We start from the raw sequence: 21,236 nt of genomic DNA, 5'->3' as shown, positions 1-21,236 counted from the left end.
CATTATTTTTTAGGAAATAATTTATTGTCGTAAATTTTATTATTATTACATTTCTTAAAAAAATAAGTTTATATTTTTATTATAAATTACATATAATTAATTATGATTCCAATGAGTAAGGATTTCAAAATCTACAATGATTAGGATTTTCCTACTTAACATTGTAAATAGAGACAATATTGCATTAATTACACACTCCATCTTCTTGAGAGAGCTATTATTAATTGTCCTTACAAAATCCCAAGGAAATTTAATATAGTAGAACCTCTCTACTAATGGTGATTTAGTATTTGCATTTATTTTATTTAGAGTTTCCATATAGTAAAAACATAATTGTTTGAGCCAAATCAATGGCTTAATTTGGGGATAGTGCGAGTCTGACAGTAATAAACAAACAATTATTCCACAGACAAAATTCCCCAAAGCAAGCCAAGGATTAAGACTTCTCTCATTTCGCCAAATTGTTTCACTGCCAACTCCCAACTCCATATTATGTAGTGGAACAGGTTCATATGTTCACTTATTTTATTTGACTAGTAATTTATTATTGACAACTACCCACAAAAATTCATGATAATATAATTATAATTACAATAATAATAATCAAATATCATTTTTTTTAGTATGGATTGTACTACAATGTTCACTAAACTTTATGAAATCTTATGCATTTAATGAAACTACCTACATCTTTAACGCTTGATAAAATTTGTGTGAAACTTTGAAAAACTTGCTTTAATTGAATCTGTACCATGGAAAGACATTGTTAATAAAGTATGTGACTCTCCCAACGTGTGTTTCTCGAACTGCAACAAATTGATTTGTTAATACTCGATAGGATATTCATTCATGAAACTTATCTAAAGAGATGAGAAATTTTCAAAAATAAATAAATAATTACAGACACATATCATGAGCTTACACTTTACAGCTCAGGTCATTCCATTGGGACAGTACTTGTGGGTCCCAAGGGAAACAAGTTAGGAGTTAGGGTTGATTGGTGCGTGCTTTCACTTAACACACCTCAATCGCTGTCGAATCCAACTATAATCAACCTCAACTGTAGGTCCCACTAGATCAGGTCGGGAGGTTGGGGTTGACTTGAGGTCGAGAATTGGGTCTCCTTCACCGTTTTCATTTTCTTTCCACACATCTTGGATTAACAATTAACTACTAAGCCCAAAACATAAGGCCAGGAGGTCGGCTCTCTGTTCGCCAAAAATTAAATAAACAATTTGTAAAGTATATATTATTTCCTAAATATATCTATTTGCATTATGATTGGTTCAAAGTGATTTTCGTCTTATTTTGCAACGATATTTGTGCAGCCAAATCATTCGTTTGGAGGGGTGTTAAGTTGATACAGTGTACAGTGAGGAGGGTGGACCATTGCCAGATCATCCATTTGTAGTGGTGTTAAATTAATACAATGCATGATAAGGACCATGTGTTATCATATTTATTATTTTGTAGATGGCTTGGGACATACAAGGACAAAAAACTTACTATTTTATGAATCCTTACACAAATTTCTATGTAGTGCCCCTTCTTGTGCATGACACAGTTGGGATTCAAGGTTATCTCACTATGTGCATTGTCAAAAGAAAGCATTGTTTGACCTCCAACTAGTCAGGATCGGGAACCTCCCACTATGGGTCCCACTAGAACAGGTTTGGATGTCAGGCTCGACATGGCGTGGGGAGTCGAGCCTCCTTCTCCCCATTTCCTTTTTTTTTCATGCACCTCGAACTGTTGAATAACTATTGTGCCCACAATGTGAGGTCAGGAGGTTGTGTCTTTGTTCACCTTGTGGTGCTTCTTGTGACCAGACTTTGCTTCATCCCAACTATGAGGTTCGTTCAATGGTCCTTTCGAATTGCAAGGGTTGGCCACTGAGTTCCCCTTTATTGACCTCTTTAAATATATCAATACTCCTTTTGAGAAGTTGGACATATGATTACTTCTAAAAAAAATAATCTCTTGAGCTCTCACCTCTCAACCTAAAAATTCCTCCAACCTTCGAACCTAGACCTTGCCCTGACTTGGTTTTGACTTGGCGTCGGAACCAATAAATCTATTTATTTTTTTCAAAGTACCTCCAACTATTCGACTACCCAACTTCTCAGACCTCCATATGCATATAAAATAATATTTTTTCTCAACTGGAGTGCCACTCATTAATTTTTTTTACCTAATAAAATGAGCCACTTGTTTAGTTTCGTTGTAGGTTTTAAATATAGGTTTTCCCAGCTGCGATGTTGATCTTGCCTTGTTTTTCAAAAAATGGTTGAGAGGTATTTTCACATTAATTTTAAATTTGTTCCATGTCATGGGAATTAAACAACTCGATGTCCAAGACATTCAAAACCTTGTGTTTCTGATTAATCCTCCTATGTTAATTGTTCTTTGCAAGCACAACTTGAAAACATAAACTTCAACTTAAATTGTGGCAGTTTGTTCTATAACCTGCAACTTTTAGTAAGTTGTGATATTTCAAAAGGTTTCATTTTATCCAATTGGACTTACCTTCATAAAAAATCTTAATTATTTGTTTTATTTCCCATAAAGGTCACAAAATGGGGAAAAAGAACAAATCCCCTGCTTTAATGTCAGGAGTTCAATAGATTAAAGAAAACCTAAAAGGGGTAGAAGATTGAGAACCATGAAGTTATTATTTGAACTCAACTTTGATTTCCAACACCACTTTCAAAATGTAAGACATAGGTGTGATGAAATGGGAGGAGATTTATAATTTCTTTGAGAATATGGAGTGGTTAAAGTCAGAAAGTTCTAGTAAGGAGAAAAATGCACCATATTAGAACATTAGAAGGATGGAATTACACATGGTTTCCACTAGGGCTAAAATCGCTACTTATTATGACATGATATTGTTGGGTTGTGTTATATTCTTTCCACGACTAACCTACGTAGTGAACCGGGGGGTTAGAGGGGGGGCAAAGCCCCTCCTTCATTGCGCTGATTGTTCAACGGGGGGATCACACGGGGGGTGGTAGCCCCCCCTGTTTGGGGGGTTTTGAGGGGGGCGGGTAGCCCCCCTCTACGGGGCCCAAGGAAATGCCCTGGGGAATTCCTTCTTGGACAATGGTAGTCCCAGTTTTGGGATCCAGGGGAAAATATCTGTGTATATGTGTTTTATGTGTTACGGTCTCGCATTGTTTATTTTCTGTGTTTTAGAATTCGTGTGTAGGTAATTCCTGTAAGGGGTTAAAACCTACATTTGGTATCAGAGAAATTTTGGCTTTAAGGGGACGCCTTTGTTACAGAGGAGTTTCGCTCGAACCTATGGTAGACCCTGTTTAGTGGGAGATCTGCGAGATTGATTCTGGTGGTGAAAGAAAATGACGAGCAGTGGAAAGATAGAGATCAAGAAATTTAATGGTCAGAGTTTTGAGTTGTGGAAACCAATATGGAGGATCTATTGGTGGATAGAGATCAGTGGATCGTAGTAGATCCAGGTACTAAACCAACGGGAGTGTCCGATGAAGAATGGAAGAATTTGGATCAGAAGGAAAAGAGCATAATATGATTATGTGTCTCAGATTCATTATTGTTGAATGTATCAAGGGAAGCTACGACGAAGGCTTTGTGGGGCAAGTTAGGGACTTTGTACCAATCTAAGTCTCTGGTGAATAAATTGTTCCTGCGGAAAAAGCTGTATAACTTGAGGATGAAAGATGGAGACTCGGTGAGAGAGCATCTGAACGCATTTAATACTGTGGTAAGTCAGTTAACATATGTTGATAATAAAATTTCAGATGAAGATAAGTGCATCAGATTGTTGTGTTCTCTACCAGATTCATGGGATAGTCTGGTTATTACAATAGGTAGCAATGCAACTGCCTTGCAGTTTGATGAAATAGTCTCATCCTTTCTGACAGAGGAAATGAGATGGAAAAATATGGAGAGCCAGAATGGTGATGCCTTGTCTGTACGAGGATGGTCCCTGAACATAAACAAAGATAATTCATTGAGTGGGAGATATAAATCTAGAGGGAGATCTAAATCTCCAGGAAAATCTGTAAAGGTGGTGTGCTGGAACTGCGGAAAGGAAGGGCACTGCAAAAGGGACTGTAAATCTAAAGCTCCTGATAAAGGAAAGGGATCTGATGATGCTCCTTCTATAGAGGCAAAAACCACCTTAAATGAAGGTGGGGATGTGTACTTGGCTTCTTCAAGTACACATGTAGATCATGAGGCATGGTTGATTGACTCAAGTGCATCCTTTCACTTCACTTCCCATAGAGAGTGGTTCCATGAGTATGAGAAATACGATGGTGGTGATGTCTTCTTAGGGCATGATAGGAAGGATAGAATCGTTGGTCGTGGAAAAGTAAAGTTGAGGTTGCAAGATGGAAGGGTTAGTACACTTCTAGGTGTTCTGCATATTCCTGTATTGGCCAAAAATCTGATTTTTTTAAGCAAGTTGGATGATGCTGGTGTAAAAACAGTGTTCGAGAAGGATACCTACAAGATGGTTCAGGGAGCACTGGTATTGATGTGGGGAGTTTAGATTAGAACTTTGTACAAGCTGCAAAGTAGCATGATTGTTGATGGGTGCAACAGTTCTGTGGTTCCTGAAAGTGGAGCAGAAAATCTAGTGGTCTCTGGAGAGAAGACCATGCTGTGGCATCAAAGGCTTAGACATATTGGAGTAAGGGCCTTTGAATACTTCATGGTATAGGTATGGTAGAAGGTATGAGTAATATCTCTATGGATTTTTATTTTTATGAAAATTGTGTATAAGGGAAGCAGAATCGGGTGAGTGTCCCCTCTGGTGGTAAGAGGGCGAAACAAATATTAGAGCTTGTGCACATTGATGTGTTTGGACCTATGAAGGTTCCATCACTGGGTAAGTCTATGTACTATGTATCATTTATAGATGACTTCTCAAGGAATACATGGATATATTTCCTTAAGAAGAAATATGAAGTCTTTGACAGGTTTAAAGAATTTAAGGATTTGGTGGAAAACCAGACATAGAAGAAGATAAAGGTGATAAGGACAGATAACAGTGGAGAGTTTTGTAGTAAGGAATTTGAAGAATTCTATAAGAAGTGTGGTATAGCATGGAAGAAGGCTACTCCATATACACCTCTGCAAAATGGAGTTGCAGAAAGAATGAACAAGACATTGATGGAAAGGGAAAGAAGCATGCTAAGTGGTGCCAGGTTAGGCTAGGAATTTTGGGTAGAGGCGGTGTAGACAACATGTTACCTGGTCAAGAGATCACCTTCATCAGCTTTGGAGGATAAGACTCCATAAGAGGTATGGACTGGTAAGAAACCCTCTCTTTCACATCTGAGGGTATTTGGATGTGATGCATATGTACATGTTCCAAAGGAGAAATGAACCAAGTTGGATAGTAAATCTGAAAAACACATCTTTAATGGGTATAAGGACGGTTTCAAGGGTTATAAGCTTTGGAACCCAGCAACAAGGAAGGTTGTGTACAGCCAAGATGTGGTGTTCAGAGAGGTGAAAGATGTTATTAAACATGAATTCCAACCAAAGGAACCTGAGAAGATAGAGTTTGAGATAAAGGAGGAAGAATCATACTCTAGAGAAGAGAAGGAATCAGAAGATGAAGAGCCACAAACTCCGGGTGTAAGAAGATCAGTTCGAGAAAGAAGGTAGCCAGAAAGGTATAGTCCATATACTTTTTGTTCAAATTTTGCTTTATCTATTACTGATGATTATCCCAGAACTGTGAAGGAAGCAGTAGATTCATAGGATGGAAAACTCTGGAAAGAGGCCATGGTTGATGAAATAGCATCTTTGCACAAAAATGAGGCTTGGGATTTGGTGGAGTTGTTGGCTGGAAGGAAACCCATTGGCAACAAATGGGTGTTCAAGAAGAAGACAAATGCAGAAGGAAAGGTGGAGAAATACAAAGCTCAGTTTGTAGCAAAAGGTTATTCCCAGGTGCCGGGAATTGATTTTGGTGATAGTTTTCTCCTGTTGCCAAGGTAACTTCTATTAGGTTACTTTTATATGTTGTTGATGCTTTTTCTTTTGAGGTAGAATAGATGGATGTGAAGACAACATTCTTCACGAGGATCTGGAAGAGGAGATCTACATGAAGCAACCTGAAGGGTTTGTGGTGAAGGGTAAGAAAGAACTGGTATGCAAGTTAAAGAAGTCTCTGTATGGGTTAAAACAGTTACCAAGCATGTGGTATCAGAAATTTGATACATTTATATGGGGACTTGGCTTCACCAGAAGCAAAGCAGATCACAATTTGTATTTTAAATTAATTGGTGACTGTGTTATTTATCTGGTCTTGTATGTGGATGATACTTTTCTGGTTGGAAATGAAAAAGAAATTATCCAGGATTTGAAGACCCAATTTCCCTCGAAATTTGACATGAAAGATCATGGTGTTCCGAACTATATTTTGGGCATGGAAATTAAAAGAGATCGAGCAAAGAGGAAGCTCTAGTTAACCCAGAGGAAGTATGTCGAGACATTACTACAGAGGTTTAATATGCAAGATAGTAAACCGGTGAAGGTTCCTATTCCTGTAGGTGTAAAGTTATCTGCTAAATAGTGTCCCAAGACATAAGAAAAGGAAGAGGATATGTCTCGTGTTCTGTTATGAAACCAGCTCACAAAAAGATAGAAAAGAGAGATCCACGCCTTATAATTCAGCCTCTTCGAGGGGGCAACCTCCTTTACATTACATAAATGAACAATTCTTGGATGATACAAATGAAAATACCTCCTTTCTATATATAGGAGTCTAAGTGGTCCCAATACAATCAAGCCTACATAACAATAATATTGTAGGGCACAACAATAACAATAGTGGGCTTCTATGTGGCACAATAGTAACAATATGGGCACTACATGGGTACATCAATATAAATAAGGGGTATAACTACAATAGTAATGGGGTAATCACTAGTATTATAGGGACCCAACATGCCCCTCTCCTTCAAAAAAGTGTTGTCCTCAACGCTTGAGTAGTTCTGGATACTTCTGCATAAAATTCTCATCCTCCCATGTGGAATCTTCAGCGGATAAGTTCTTCCACTTGATAAGGTACTCTGAAATTGATCGATTTCGTAGCTGTCGAGTTCTTGTTTCTATGACTGCTTCCGGTTCCAATATAATTTTTCCTTCTTCGTCAAGTTCTGGCAATATTGTTTGAACTGGGAGCTTGTCGCCTATAACCTTCTTTAAACATGAAACATGGAAAACTGGGTGCAATCGAGAAGCTGCAGGAAGCTCCAATTTGTATGCCATAGTACCAATCTTTTGCAACACCTTGTACGGACCATAATACTTTGGTGATAATTTATTATCCTTCTTAGCTTGCTTGAGGGACATTTGCTTATATGGTTGTAGCCGTAGGAATACCCAATCACCTACATCAAAACTTCTTTCACTGCGATGTTGATCTGCCTGTTGTTTCATTCTATTCTGTGCCAACACGAGGTTATCCTTTAAGAGTTGGAGGACTTGTTGTTGATGTTCGATGTGATGTTCCACTGCCTGAACCTTAGAATTTTCTCTTAAATATGATGTGATGGATGGTGGTTGATACCCATAAAGTGCCATAAATGGGGTCATTTTTGTTGCTGTATGAGAGGAAGTGTTATACCACCATTCAGCCAGAGGCAACCATTTGACCCATTGTGTCTGTTTATCAGATACAAAGCAACGAAGATATCCTTCCAAACATTTGTTTACTATCTCAGTTTGCCCATCAGATTGAGGATGATAAGATGAGCTATGAGCTAACTGAGTACCAAGACAAGAAAATAATTCTGTCCAAAAATTTCCAGTGAAAATGGGATCTCTGTCACTTACAATAATCTTTGGGTTTCCATGTAGCTTTTGAACTGTTTCCATAAATGCAGTAGAAACTGTACTGGCTTTAAATGGATGTGATAATGCACAAAAGTGTGCATACTTGGTAAGTCTGTCAACTACCACCATGATGACACTCTTTCCCTCAGACTTGGGTAAACCTGTGATAAAATCCATTGAAACCTCCTCCCAACGTTGGCTTGGAATGGATAAAGGTTGTAATAGACCCGGTGTCTTAATTGTTTCAACTTTATTTTGCTGGCAAACCAAACATTCCGCCACAAACTTTTGAATATCTGATTTAAGGCCATCCCAAAAAAATTCCTTCTTAACCCTGTGGTAAGTTTTTAAAAATCCTGAGTGCCCTCCTAAGGGAGAAGTGTGCAATTCCATAAGAATCTTTTGTTTTAGCTGGGAATTCTTACAGAGGTATAAGCGATCTTTGTACCATAACGAATCATTTTTCCAGCTAAATGTATCAGAAGTACTGGAATCTTGTTGTAGCTTTTGAATAAGTGCCCACACTTCTTCGTCATTCTTCCATTCCTCCCTTGCTTCGTTTATCCAATCTGGTTGGATAATAGAAATGGCACACAACAATGCTTCCACATCCTCATCCTTTCTTGAGAGTGCATCTGCCACCACATTTTGCTTCCCTTTTTTGTAGATGATTTCAAAGTCATAACCCAACATCTTTGTGACCCACTTTTGTTGCTCTTCAGAGGATAATCTTTGTTCTAAAAAGTATTTAAGGCTATCATGATCCGTTTTTACCTTGAAGTGTCTTCCCATTAGGTAGGGTCGCCATTTCTTAAGTGCATGGAGTATTGCCAACATTTCCTTCTCATAAATAGCTTTTCTTAAAAACTTTCCCTTGATTGGACGACTTTCAAAAGCAATGGGTCTTTCATCTTGCATTAGAACAGCACCAATTCCATTTCCTGAAGCATCACATTCCACAATAAAGGTTTTTGTGAAGTCCGGTGTAGCTAAGACCGGTGCTTGGCACATTGCCTCTTTAAGATGTTCAAAGGCCTTTGTTGCTTCCGAAGTCCATGAAAATGAATCTTTCTTCAATAATGTTGTTAGAGGTGCTGCTATTCTCCCATAATTCTTAACAAACTTGCGATAATACCCTGTCAACCCAAGAAATCCTCGCAGATGCTTTATGGATGTGGGGATTTTCCATTCCTTAATGGCTTTAATTTTGCTAGGGTCTACCTTAACTCCTTCATGAGATACAATATGACCCAAATATTCCACCTCCTGGACTCCAAAGAAACATTTGGATCTTTTTGCATATAATTGTTTCTCCTCCAATAGTTGTAGCACCCTGTCAACATGTTCAACATGATCCTTCCAAGACTTGCTGTAGATTAGTATATCATCAAAAAATACTAACACAAATTTTCTAAGGAATGGTTTGAAAATTGAATTCATCAAACCTTGAAATGTTGAAGGTGCATTGGTAAGGCCAAAAGGCATGACCAAAAATTCATAATGACCCTCATGAGTTCTAAATGCTGTTTTCGGAATGTCTTCAATCTTCATTCTGATTTGATGATATCCCGAACGAAGATCCAACTTGGTGAAGTAAATTGATCCATGCAATTCATCCAGTAATTCATCAATAACAGGAATGGGGAACTTATCTTTAATAGTGAGCTTGTTGAGCTCCCTATAATCTGGACACATGCGCCATGATCCATCCTTCTTGTGCACCAATACTACTGGAGCTGAGAAAGAACTTTGACTCGGTTGAATTATACCAGCCTCTAGCATTTCTGCAACCATACGTTCAATTTCACTTTTTTGGACATATGGATATCTGTACGGCCTGATGTTTGGAGGAACACTTCCTGGAATCAGATGAATAGCATGATCATGATCACGCATAGGTGGGAGACCTTTGGGAGTCTCAAATACCTTGGAATGATTGTCCAGGACTTTTTGGAGATCTGGAGAAATAGATGATTCCAATGTGGAAACATCTAGCGAACATAATTGTGCAATTACACCTCTTTGCTCCTTTTTTAGAAGCTTTGTCATTCCATTAGAGCTGATTATCTTTCCTGGTTTCCCTGCAATACCCCTTAATTCAACTTCCTTTCCTTCCACAGAAAATTTCATGAAAAGTTCTTGAAAATTAAAAGCTATTGTACCCAAGGATTGTAGCCATTGGACTCCTAGTACAACATCAGCACCTCCCATTGGAATGGAAAGCATTGGGCTAGTCAATACATATTCTCCCATGGATAGCTTGATATTATGGCACTTTCCAGAACAATTTATTGTTCCTCCATTTGCAATCATCACTTGACACTCTGGTGCTGGATATAGGAAGCAATTCAATTCTTTTGCTACCCTACAATGAATAAAATTGTGGGTGCTTCCTGAATCAATCAACACTATTACCTTTTTCTTCTTGATTTGTCCTTCTATCTTGATGGTTTGAGGAGTGGTAATTCCCGCCAATGCATTACAAGATATGGTCGGATTTATTTGTTCTTCATCTAGGCTTTGTTCCTGGAATATATCCTCTTCTTTTGACCTTTCTTGCTCCTTTTCTTCTTCCTCTTCACAATCTATGTAGAATAATTTCTTCTCAGCACACTTATGACCTTTTGTGTATTTGCTATCACAATTGTAACAAAGCCCTTTTGCTCTTTTTTCTTCCAATTGTTGTGGTGTCAACCTTGTAGGTTGTGGAAGACTATGGGCAACAACACTTCCTTCTTTATAGTTGTGAATGGTATGCTTCCTAGTTGCCATAATTTTGCTTTCCATTTTTCTTGCTAACCTGAATGCCTTCTCTAATGAATCAGGTTCCCAAAGGCACACATCATGTTGGATATTATCCTTTAAAGACCCTATGAACACATCAATCCTATGATCTTCTGGAATATCTTTTACCCTTATGTTCAATTTTTGGAACTCCTCAATGTGCTCCATTATTGAACCCTTTTGTTTGAGACTTATCAATTGGCTAAAAAAAGTGTTGCTTTTTGTATCCTCATAATGTGCTATTAATTCTTCCGTAAAAATGGCCCAAGTGATAAATGGTTTACGAGAACAAAGCCATTGATACCATACAAACTGATTTGGTTCCAAATATAAAGTTGCCATACGTACCTTTTGTGTGTTTTGCACATTATTGAGATCGAAGAATTGCTCCATCTGTAATATCCATGTGGCGGGATCCTTGCCATCAAACTTCCTCATATCGATTTTTGGAACATGGTGAGTCTTTGATCCAACATTAGAGTCTATGGAATCATGATTAACATTTCTTTTGTTCTCATCATGAGTTTCCTTTACTACCTTTTCACCATTAGTGACCCTTTCTTGTAGCAACTTCTTCAATTCTTCCATGTTTGTATTCAAATCTATCTTCAAATTTGCCATCGAATCCTCCATCTTAGCTTCCATGCCCTTTATCTTAGATTCCACGCCATTTACCTTAGATTCCACGCCACTTATCTTAGCTTCTGTTAGCTTTTGTGAGCATGACATTTGTTGCACTTGTTCTTGTAATTTTGATATATCATGTAGCATTTCTTCCTCTTCTTCATGAGTCATGCTAGAGCTTTTAGGTTCCTTACTAGGTGTTTGCATTTTCTTTCCTCGGGGCATCAGTTACCAATAATAATGCTTTACTATGCCCTTTGAATTCCGTTAAACCAAGCTTACACAAAAATAAAAATAAAAACTACACACCTTTTTTCACTTTATAGAAGCCTGATATTGAATCTGATGTATCTCTGTAATTTCGGATCATCCAATTCTGAAATTGCTATCTGTAGTAGCCTTCTGCGTCCTCTTTCCGATGCCACAAGTCTGAGCCAAATTGGATTCTCCAAGGAAGAGTTATGTGAAATCTCCCACGGTGACTTGCTTTTAGACTGGTTCAGTAGAGCGAAGTTGTATGACGTGCCACGAGTCACTGTTTCGACCTTTGGATCTGAAAAACACCCACAAGAAACTACAGTCCGTCCTATTTCTTTACCTTCTTACAAAACTTCAATCCGATGCTCAGAAAGAAAGTTATGACGATTTTCCCCAGGTCACCTGTTTTGAGTGTAATTCAGGAGTCATCAAAAAGACCAACTTCCTGAGATCATATCTCAGAAAATATCACGTGAAACGCTCTGAACTTTGGACCCAAGGTTCAGCGCGATGTCTTCTCAAATGGGTTTTTTTTGCGACTTCTGAAACGTCATAGATAAAAAGTTATAGCGAAAATGCCACGATGACCTGTTTGGAGCAGCGAAACCCTAGAATCCAAAGCTCTGATACCAAATGTTATGAAACCAGCTCACAAAAAGATAGAAAAGAGAGATCCACGCCTTATAATTCAGCCTCTTCGAGGGGGCAACCTCCTTTACATTACATAAATGAACAATTCTTGGATGATACAAATGCAAATACCTCCTTTCTATATATAGGAGTCTAAGTGGTCCCAATACAATCAAAGCCTACATAACAATAATATTGTAGGGCACAACAATGACAATAGTGGGCTTCTATGTGGCACAATAGTAACAATATGGGCACTACATGGGTACATCAATATAAATAAGGGGTATAACTACAATAGTAATGGGGTAATCACTAGTATTATAGGGACCCAACATGTTCCATATGCAAGTGCATTCAGTAGCCTGATGTATGAAATGGTCTATACTAGACCAGACATTGCACATGCAATGGGAGTATTCAACAAGCTTATGTCAAAACTAGGGAAGGAGAACTGGACAATAGTGAAGCGGGTTTTTAGGTATTTGCATAGCACTAGTGATTATGGTTTGTGCTACCAAGGAAGACCAATATTGGACATAGTTTTGGATATCCGTGGCTTTGTTGATGCAGATTAGGCTAGAGATTTGGATAAGAGAAGATCTACAAGTGGGTATGTGTTTAACCTATTTGGAGGTGCAGTTAGTTGGATGAGTAAGAAACAATCTGTAGTGGCACTATCAACTGCAGAGGTGAAATACATGGTAGCCACTCATGCAAGCAAGGAAGCAGTTTGGTTGCAGAGATTATGTTGAAGTATGGGGTTAGTATAGGGAGCTATAAGGATAGACTGTGACAGCCAAAGTATAATTTTCTTGGCAAAGAACCCTGCATACCATTCAAAGACAAAGCAAATTGATGTTCAGTATCACTTTGTGAGGGATATGATAGAAGACAAAAAGGTGTTGCTGGTAAAGGCGGGCACTTTGAAGAATAATGCAGATGCATTGACACAATTTGTGATCTCTAAGAATTTCTCTTGGTGTAGAGAAACAATGGACGTTTCAGGGCTAGAAAAATGACTAAGCTCTCCTGTGGGCCCCCGTGGAAAGAAAACAATAAGTTGGAGAATTTTTGGTTGTGTTATATTATTTCCATGACTATGGGCGAACCTACCTATGGTTTTCGGTCCATGGTTCTCGATGTGATTCTTTTTTGGTCCATGGTATTGGATGCTTCAACATGTATAAATATGTATTGTAACATTGAAAGGAATATAATAAAAAATCAATCTGGTAGTCCCGGTTTTGAGATCCAAGGGAAAATCTCTGTGTATATGTGTTTTATGTGTTATGATCTCGCATTGTTTATTTTCTGTGTTTTAGAATTCGTATGCAGGTAATTTTTGTACGAGGTCAAAACCTACAGATACAATGGATTTTGGGTCATATTGACATTCATGCATGCAAAATTACATATTCCAATAGAAATGTGATAGAATCTTGGAGGTCAAACACCCTTTCAGTAATTTATAAGATCAGTTCTCTTAACCCCTTCTTTACTTCTAAGTTTCTTGATAATTTCAACAACACAATTTTTAAAACAAGTGGAAAAAGTTATGATAAATTGATTGAATATTGGTTGTAGGAAGAGAAAGAGGGCTTCAAACTAAAATCATATAAGGATTTCCTTGTTGTTATTTTCAGAAGGCCTTTTAGGTTCATCATCAAAATGTTGTCTATATTATATGGGGAAAGGGACATTGAGAATTTCAAAACTCAATGGTTTTCATTGATTCATAGTATCCACCATGACTCAACAAATTTCAATTGGTCTAATATTCTATCTCAAAACATGACAGATACTTTGAAGTTGGCAGTTTCATGCCCTCTAGGCTATGAGCACATTTTTTTATGTCTTCTTATCTCCTAGACATTGTTATTTCCACTACCCCCTTTCCTCTCATGAAGTGGAATTATCCCACTCACGATTAGATTCCCATTCAAAATTATGCTTCAGTGTTATAGGAAAGTAATTATAAATTTCATTTTATGATATTTGCAATTATGTAATGATCCCTCTACATCAATTCCTCTTTGGGAGTGCTTCTTCAAGGATTAGTCAAGACCTAAAAGATGCACTTGATCAAATAAGAGACTAGTTCATTGAAGAGTTGTTTTCCTATATCAGAATATATGGGAGTAAGGTTGGTCCACATGTATTACCAAGGTAGATGCCTGAAATAATTTCTCTTAGAGAATTAGAAAATCAAACAACATTAAATGGTCAATCAGAAAGAATTAGTAAACTTTCAAAGAAGATTTGGCCAAATTTTCCAATTATGTTTAGAAGAATAAAATTGAAGGACACAAGTCATGCATTCAAAGAAGCTGAATAACTTAACAATATTTGTTTTCACTCATTACCCCATTTTTTTATGACCCTAGTGAAATAATAAATGAACATTATAAGGTTGTAAGCTATATAAAAACTTTTACTCATCAAAAGCCTCCTTTTGTTGATGTTTTCATAAAAAATGATAGTTTTTATCATGTGATTGAAAGAGGAAAACTAATGAGTGTTGAGGATAGGGAAAAACTTTAGGAATTTAGAGAAAACACTTATCAAGATTATCCTAAAGAAAAAAGTGTCTTGACTTCTATTATAATTGAATATTTGAAATCTTTTTAATGTGTGAAAGTTAATTTTCCTCGGCTACTTTTAGAACCATCGTCTTCTTTTGAGCAGTTTGAAAAAATTCAAATTAAAAATATGTTTGATGTTTATGTTATGGTCTAACAATCAACGATTCCCAAGGCTGGAAAATATGTTAATGTTAAAGAACAACAACATCAAGGTCAAATCATTAAATAAATCATGATAATAATAAAGGTAAAGGACCAAAAACACGAAGGAGAGGAGAAAGTAACCAAGCATAATTTCTTCCCTAAAGAAATTATTGTCCTTGACCCCTGTGAATAAATCACCTAAGAAGAGTTAATTTCCAAAAAGGGCGTTGACAAAAATGTAGATATGGAGAATGATGAAAACTATGAACAAGAAATTGTTCATTCAACAATTACAAAGAGTGTTTAAAAAGAGAGAGAGTCAATTGAGCAACACACTAAAACCACTAACCTTTTAGTACCAAAAACATCCCCCACAATTTCCATGACTCCCATCTCTTCAAAAATTCCTCTAACTTCATTTCCTTTTCACCATGTCATTGAGATGGAACTAGTATATGAAATTGTTCCATCTTTAGCTGAATATTATTTCCATACATAAACAAAATTTGTTGTAAGAAGGGTTAAGAAGAGGAAACTTAATGCTCTTGAAACAATGTTTGAACATAGCTAGAAGCCAACTGGATATGTGAGAAAAAATGCTAAAGAAACTTCACATGCCCTTGGATCATTTGTTAACAGTCAAAAATATCATGACAATGAACTTGGAGCAACTTATAAAAGTAAGTTGCAAAGAATTAAAGAGTTATAATTTCAAATCAAAAAGAGAAAAGAATTTAGTGAAGAGAGTTGTCAAGCTCATTTTGTGACCCTATTTGGATGTTTTACTATTGAAAGAGCCAACTTACGAAGTTAGTTTGAAATTAAATTGATTGAATTAGATCTCAATCATTCCCAACATATTGAGCAAATGAGAAAGGCACATGAACAAGAAAATCAGATATTGAAAGAAGAAGTTGAAAGCAAATTTGAAGTTATGACTGCAACACAAAAAGAAAAAGTTGAAACTCTATAGTGTCAAGTGAAACAAGATCATGATGCTAAACAGAGTATGAATGTATTCAAAGAACAAGTAGTGTAGGTGAAATAAACACTAAAAAATGACCAAGCTAGATTCTATAGAAGAATGGATAAAATTAGTATACTTTATCATGAGATTGTGAATCGATGAAAGTATTGAATATTTGGTTGAAGAATATAGAAGTGTTCAAGCAAAATTTTCATTACAACATTAGCACATTCCTAAAAACCACTAAGAAGGAGAAGAGACTCATGTATGCTTCATTAAACCACAAAGAAACAAAAGCGAATGAAATCCAAATGTGGACCAAGAAAGCTATTGAACATTACATCAAGGTATGGGACATTGGGAAAAACATCAATGAAGTATTTGATATTACTAGATCGAAACCAATAAAGGAGGCAGTCCTGAGTTCTCTGAATCAACAAAAAAAATATATTACACATTACAATATATGAGAGAGATGACTGAAACCAAAATTTGGATCCAACAAACTTTCCAAAATTTTCTACAATTTCCTTTTGAAAAATCAAACTAATTTCAAAATTTGATGTTAAGTATAGTAAAAGGAAGAGGTTTATTTAGAATTTAATATCAATGTGCAAAGTAAACATTGTTCATTTCCATATAATTCACTTTTGTACATTTCTCAGGTGTATACAGATTGGGTAAGATTTATCCAAATAAATTTTCTTCATCAGCTCACCATTGAATATAAGGACTCTGAAGATGAAGAGGAAGTTTGAAAGAGTTTTCCAATTTTCTCGGAAATTATCCTTAGATAAGGACATTATTTCATTTTTAGCTTCATCAATGACTAAAGAAAATATTGAATATTTTGTAATTATTTTAGTACTTATATGGTCTATTACATTGGTGTAAGAGTCGATGAACTATGGAACTGAATGCCTGAAATATATAATCAATTTTTGAGGCTAATCTTTTCTGAAGACAAAATTCAGTATTTAATTTGTTTATGAGTTATGTGTCTTATGTAATGTCATCATTTTTATTAGTTAATAGATGCATGTGGTATTCATTTTATAACAGTATTCATATTCAACTCTAATTGAATCTTGTGATATTATGTTAACATTTCTTATGATATGTTGCAGTGTATTTTTACTCTCATACAAAGATTATGAATTGTTTTTTGTTTACGTTCTTATTTGATTGTGAAATCTGAAACCAAAACAATTCTCATTGTACTTTTAGTTTAAGAGTTTCTTAAGAGACATATTGTGTGGCTAGTTGGAATCAGATTCTAGTGATATTCAAACACGCATAATTTTTTCTCTTAAATATTATGTTTGAATGAAACCCTCATCTGACCACCTTCATTGTTCTTTGTTCCATCAAATCGAGATTACTCCACATCAACAATAGCTTGTATATTTTTTGTAGATAACTATAAGTACAAACATATGTCATATATTTTCCCTATTTTTCAGTTTAATCTAGATGGACTCATAACTGTTGAGGAGTGCATTAAACAATTTATGCTATCCCTAAAACTAGAAGCAATTTAACATGAAGATGAATTCTTTGTTGTATATGTTGCATGTGTTGAGAGATCCTCTAAAAACAATTGTCAAAGTATGTGAAAATAGGTCTATGGATGGTTTTTTTAATGCTAGATTATTCTAGGTTTGTTGTTATCTACTCATATTCTTATATTTACTCTTAGGAATCTAAATCAATGGGTCATTGATAGGAACATGTATGGTTCTATGTTTTCCTTTTGCTTTAGTCAGATCTGGAAAATGCATTTACATCTTATATTAGCTACATTAAATTATTTAGTTTTGAAAACCATAAATGGTTGACCTTGACCATAGTTAGTAAATACCCAACCCAATAAGGGATACAAAGCTACATTTTGATCTAATTGTATGTTTTCAATAAGTGTAACACATGTTATTCTCCAAGCTCATTTTGACCCATCAACTAAAGACAAGCCAATATTTTCATTTAGGCATCTTAATCAATTCTAATGTTACATATTAGAATTTAAAAATTGTTTAGGAAAGTGGAATATGTCAATTGATTACCCACACACTAGAAACATAACACATTACTAGCTAAATCAGCTCATAGTTCGAATAATTCATGGAACTCTCTGTCATTGCTCAAGAAAAAGTATGATTATGAAGAACTTTATAGTGAATTTGATATAATACGTAGGAATGGAAATGAACCTATGGGTAATTTACTTCAAAGTTTATGAATTGTTTTTGTAGGGTTCCTAAAAATAACAGAGCATCCACCCAAGAAACTGTTGACTAGTTTTCATACCTTCTCTCTGCCCCTAAAGGAAATGAGTTTCCCTTAGGAAATGAGAATAATTTAATGTTATGCAGATTTGATTTCTCTTGACTGCTGAAATTTTCAATCAAAATGTTGACAATTGTCTTGTAGATTCAGGAGCTTCAACAAATGTTATGGTGGTTCCATTGCTAGTTGGGATATTTTTAAAAGAAATTTATCAAGAAGTTTGATGAGGATAAAACAAAAGCATTCTTAATTGTGGAATTGTCAAATATTAAAATGAATTTTACATAATCAATTGAAGATTTCAACCAAATATTCCATTCTATTCTTAATGGAATATTGAAAATAGCGAGATCATGTGTAAACTAAGGTTTATACGACCTTTGTTCTCTCAAATGTGGCTTTTGCCACTATTGGAGTAGATACAACAATATCAACCTTAAATATGGAACAAGCTTTAAATGTTGAAAAATAAATTCTTAAAATAACATCTAAACAACTTTATGGTTAGGGGAAAACAAAAACAATTGCAAAGAAAAAGCTTTTCATTAGTAAAACTAAAACATTATGCTTTATTTTTTATATATTAACTAAATTGTTATTTTTTAATTTATTTTAATAATGTAAATAATTAATATATGAATTGAATTTTTTTTCTTTCCCAAATTTATGTGACTGACTTTTAAATAATGGTTTTCATCTTTGTAAATGCTCATTTTTAATTTATAATTGCATAATAATAAATATAAAACACTTTTAAAAATTAATGATTTAAAAAAAATATTCAATCACACAATGCTCATATAATGAACATTAGGGTCAGGTTATATGGGTTGATTTCCTAGAAGTATTAGGAGATCAGACTTTCATTATGGGGTATTCGCATAGATTTCACTTTCCCCATGAGATTGTATTAATTATTGAGACTATTAACACACAACCATCCTTAGGAGGCTTGATTTTGTTTCTCGCCTACTAGTCTATTACGATTGTGTCAATTTAATTTAACCAATACATGCTTTAGATAGGCAATTTCTTAAGGTCACAAAATGTAGAGTTTTTAACCATGCATATAGTATTTTCTAAGTAAAAAATGAAAATTAAAAAAAAATATTTAAATTAGGTTGATTTTGAAACTGATTTTAATATTAATTTTAATTCATTATATAAAAATAATGTATTGTGTTTAGAATATTGCTACTTTATGTTTTAAAGATATTTTAAATTCATATAATAATTAATATTATTTATGATTAAAAACTTTACTATAGTTTAATTATTAGTGGATAGTATAAATAGTAATAGAATGAAAATTATAAACATAACTTAATTATTAATATAATTTATAAATAGTAATTATTACTTATTATTTGTAAATATGTTTATAAATTTGAAGAGGAAGCCGACAACATGTTTCAATGACTCTATTTGAGCACAGTAAGTCATAATGGTTTATAAATTTGAAGAGGAAGCCGACAATATGTTTCAATGACTCTATTTGAGCACAGTAAGCCATAGTCACTTTGACATCTCGCATTTTAGGTAGATAGAAGAAAGAGTGGAAAACAAAAGGCATGGTGCATAGGTATATGGTTGGGAGTTTTTGCAAGGAGCCTAAAATCATTATAAGTAACATCTTGATTTTCCAACTTAGACATTAGTAGGTAGATAGAAGAAAGAATGACAAACGAAAGGCACGGTGCATAGGTATATGGTCGAAAGTTTTTGCAAGGAGCCTAAAGTCATTATAAATAACATCTTGGTTTTCCAACTTAGACATTTTTGTGACTCTGCAAGATATTTGGTTTTACCAAATTAAATACAAGTATGGAGATGTTTTAATCCAACAACATAATAATTTTATATTATGATTGTTTTATTTCAAAAAATTTTGTGATTTTGTAAAATGCTTTGGTCAAAAAAGATTAGCTATGAAACAACTAGCTTTAAAAAAAGATGGTTAATTGAAGATTAATACAATCAAACTCAACCCTTTATGCACATAAAATTCTAAACAAACACTTATACCTTGCCCATTATTATGATTACATCCCTCTCAATCACCCCCAATGAATTTAAAAAAGATGGTTAATTGAAGATTAATACAATCAAACTCAAAGCTTTATGCACATAAAATTCAAAACTAACACTTATACCTTGTCCATTATTATAATTACATCCCTCCCAATCTCCCCCAATGAATACTTTCATTTTTGTAACTGTGTTTATGCTAAAAAGGAATATCTAAAAAAGAGTATCTACAATATAATCTCTGTTCAAATGTGGCAATAAATTCATACGTTTCAAAATTCAATAACTAACCTAAGCATTCGTGACGCAGCTCAAGTCTTTTCACCTGATGTCAAGGTCAGTGTTGCGCGAGAACGATGACTTCCATGATGTGGCATTGGTATTGGGTGGGCTTTGGAGTTTCTGTTTGTAAACATTTTTTTTACAAATGCGAGAGTGTGTAAGATGTACGCTCGTGGACTGTGATGGTTGTAGTTTATTTTGGTAGTGTAGACAGAGCATGCAATGTGTTTGCAAACCATCAGCAAGATGTGGTGTCTTGGACTGTGATGACCGTAGCCTACACGTAGAGTGGACAGGAAGAACAAGACCTGACAAATTTTATCCCGCGTGCACCAATTCAACAACCTTGGAAAGAGGCATGTCAGTAGAGAACTTGGGACATAGTAACTTGGGCTTTATATAGAGCAGCGGCTTCTTACATCCAGTGGAGGGCCTAAAGAAACCAAATCTACATCTAGGTCTGGTAAACCAAGGAATAACAACTACAAATTTATTACTGGAAGAACTCTCTCCATCAAGGTGAAAATAGTGATTTAGTATCCGTGCTCACTGTCATACTTCAAGGACAAGTATTAAATATATATGATGATGATGATGATGATAGTGGTTACCGTCCACTGAGACCAAATTGGTCTATCGGACCTATAATATTTTTAATTTTTAATTGTCTGGCTCCTCGTCTTTCTTGGCGAGATTGGTGTTGTAGCTCTCTTTTTTTTCTCTACGGTCTTCCAACTTCCTTTATCTTGCATCTCCTTCATCTCTTCTGGTTCTTGAGACAATGGTGTCTTAGCTTCGCGATCAATTGTGTTCGT

This window comes from Pinus tabuliformis, chromosome 5_1 (genome assembly GCF_031772625.1).
Source record: "Pinus tabuliformis cultivar Carrire ecotype Pingquan chromosome 5_1, CPIR1, whole genome shotgun sequence".
In the NCBI taxonomy this organism is placed as follows: Eukaryota; Viridiplantae; Streptophyta; class Pinopsida; order Pinales; family Pinaceae; genus Pinus; species Pinus tabuliformis.
Note: the sequence above shows the minus strand (reverse complement) of the source record.